The sequence below is a fragment of the Corylus avellana genome, chromosome ca1 (genome assembly GCF_901000735.1).
Source record: "Corylus avellana chromosome ca1, CavTom2PMs-1.0".
In the NCBI taxonomy this organism is placed as follows: domain Eukaryota; kingdom Viridiplantae; phylum Streptophyta; class Magnoliopsida; order Fagales; family Betulaceae; genus Corylus; species Corylus avellana.
Genome location: NC_081541.1, coordinates 17,049,441 through 17,052,979, shown reverse-complemented (window position 1 = coordinate 17,052,979; position 3,539 = coordinate 17,049,441).

The window sequence follows — 3,539 nt, the reverse complement described above, 5'->3', positions numbered from 1 at the left end:
TCAATAAATTAGTGATGGCTATAGTGATTTGGATTATCATCCTCTTCTAAAATAATTATATACTAGTTAATTATAAATATGAGAAATGCTATCTTCAAATGTGAGAAATGTTATCAAATGTCCATTTCTCAATATATATATATATATAATTTTTTAAAAAACAAGCAAAAATGCTAAAAAATTAACGCATACAAATACTGAGTAGCGTTTCCTTTCACGTATAGCATTATAAACTGATATTTTGGTACCTAAAATAGGTTCACCAAAAGTTTGTACGTGACTGTGACAATTAAAGAGGATTCACCCCTCAACCACCTTAGTTAAGCCCAACTACCCTGGTAAAACATCAGAAAATGGACAGTTTTTATAAGGGAAGGGTGATTAATTAAGAGGGCTCCATGGAACCATGGGCTTAGATAGGGGCAATCATGGAGATTAATATTTTATTTTTATTTTTGGAAAAAATCAATCTTCCTCCAATAAAGAGAAAGAATCTCAAGAGTTCTACAAATCTAGAGCACCTAACTCTAAAGTAACAACGTTCTCAAGGGGTAGTTCAATTGGCTGTGAATCACGCTTCATAAAGCGGAAGTCACTAGTTCGAATCCACATTCTCCCTTCCTTTGTGTGGCTATGTTAAAAAAAAAAAAAAAAAAAAAAAAACCTCTAAAGTAACAACATTATGTATAACCCCTCATCCATGATATGTATAAAAAATTATCTTTGCTAGACTATGTGCCGCGAAGTTTGCCTCTCTTTTAGTATGTTGACATTGCCACCTCCTTAATGTATTTAGTACTTCTTTTGTATATGTTACCACTTGTCCATACCTGCTCTAATTTGGTCTCATGGCATTTAAAAGCATTTACCATTTGCAATGAATCCCCTTCTAGGAGAATACTTTGTAAGCCAAGTCTTGACTAAACTCCATAGCATTTAATGTCGCTAGTGCTTAAGCAATCACGGGCTCTTGTACACTACAAATAGTCTCAGATTTTGCTGCACTCACCATGACTATACAATCACGTACAATGATAACACTCCCCATGTGCTTGTTGGTGGAATCAATTGGGAAAATGATCCTCACCATTTCAAAATCCCTCCATTTTCTTAATTTAGTGCATTTTGAAGGGTAGTGTTGTCCAAAAGTTTTAAGGATGATAGTGCATTAAATGCAATACCCTTCAAAATGCACTAAATGGAGGAAATGGAGGGATTTTGAAATGGAGAGGATCCTATTCCAATCAATTGCCACATCTCAATGTATCTTGTACATTCCTAGGAATGGAGGTTGCCACGTTTCAAGGATTGCTATAACTGCGAAACGTGTTTAGACCAATTAAGATTTAGGGCTAGTTTAGGATTGCGTTTGAGGAGTTTAAAATTGCGACTGAAGAAAAAAGGGAAGCAGATTAGTATGTTGACATTGCCACCTCCATAATGTATTTAGTACTTCTTTTGTATCTGCCACCACGTGTCCATACCTGCTCTAATTTGGTCTCATGGCATTTAAAAGCATTTACCATTTACAATGAATCCCCTTCTAGGAGAATACTTTGTAAGCCAAGTCTTGACTAAACTCCATAGCATTTAATGTCGCTAGTGCTCCGGCTATCACGGGCACTTGTACACTATAAATAGTCTCACATTTTTCTGCACTCACCATGACCATACAATCACGTACAATGATACCACTCCCCATGTGCTTGTTGGTGGAATCAATTGCCACATCTCAATGTATCTTGTACATTCCTAGGAATGGAGGTTGCCACGTTTCAAGGATTGCTATAACTGCGAAACGTGTTTAGACCAATTAAGATTTAGGGCTAGTTTAGGATTGCGTTTGAGGAGTTTAAAATTGCGACTGAAGAAAAAAGGGAAGCAGATTAGTATGTTGACATTGCCACCTCCTTAATGTATTTAGTACTTCTTTTGTATATGTTACCACTTGTCCATACCTGCTCTAATTTGGTCTCATGGCATTTAAAAGCATTTACCATTTGCAATGAATCCCCTTCTAGGAGAATACTTTGTAAGCCAAGTCTTGACTAAACTCCATAGCATTTAATGTCGCTAGTGCTCCGGCTATCACGGGCTCTTGTACACTATAAATAGTCTCACATTTTTCTGCACTCACCATGACCATACAATCACGTACAATGATACCACTCCCCATGTGCTTGTTGGTAGAATCAATTGCCACATCTCAATGTATCTTGTACATTCCTAGGAATGGAGTTGCCACGTTTCAAGGACTGCTATAACTGCGAAACGTGTTTAGACTAGTTAAGATTTAGGGCCTGTTTATGATTACGTTTGAGGGGTTTAAAATTGCGTTTGAAGAAAAAAGGGAAGATGATCCTCTCCAGTCCATTTTGGATTGGAGAATATGCAGTTAATTTAAAAAGATCCCGATGCCATAAATAGAACATATGTCCCATTAATAAAAAAATAATAAACAAATATTATATATTTTTAAAAAACAATTATAAAACAAAATTATAAAAAATTAAGGGTTTGCCAGACCACCCCAGTTGGGACTAGGGTGGCTTTGGCCACCCCAGACAGCCAGTCTGGGGTGGCCGAAGCCAACCCATGGCCCTTGGGGGTGGTCCGGCCACCGCCAAGGGTCAGATCTTCAAAAAAAAAAAAAAGTCGCTTGGGTTCTTTGGAGTGGCCAAGGGCCGACTAAAAAAAAAAATTGTTTTGGCCTTTAGGGGTGGTCGGACCACCGAGGGCCATGGCGGCTCTCGCCTAGTCGGACGGCTTGGGGTGGCTTGCCACCCCCTGTGGCCCTGGGGTACGTAATTTCACCCCCTTTAGGGGTTGTGAGACTCCAAAAAAAAAAAAAAAAATACTCTTTGGCCCCCTTGGGTGGCTCTAACCCAAGGGCCACAGATTCAAAAAAAATAAAAAAATAAAATAAAAATAAATAAATAAATAAAATTGTTTTGCCCTGCCACTCCCCAAGGGGTCAAAATCCATATATATATATATATATATGTTGTTTGGTTTAGTGGCCCTGACTCCCCTGAGTGAAATAAGATGGGTGGCAAGCCCCTTATTTTTTTTATTAATTTGTTTATTATGTTTTTTAATCTGAATTTTTTTTTTTTTTTGTGTAGTGGTACGCGAAACTTATTTGTGGTCAGAGGGATTTTTAAGAAGAAATCCAGTTACGAATCGGATATTCTCCAAATCACATTTATGAACCGGAGAGATCCTATTCGATTCTAAAAAAAGTACTGATCGCTTCAAAAAAAATTAAAAGCACTTTTAAGGTAAAAAAAGTCTTAAATGACAAAGAAAAAAAATCGCTGTTTTAAAACGAAGTTTCGCTCAAAAGTTTCCTTTTTGACTTAAAAGCTATACTGAAACGCTAATCTGGCTTTTAATGCATAATTATATATATATATAAAAGAAATTGAAAATCCAATAAGAAGGATGTAGAATGGAGATGAAATCAACAGTATTAGTTATGAGCTCCAACTGTCATCTCCAAAACCGTCAAAGAAAATGACATAATATATATATATATA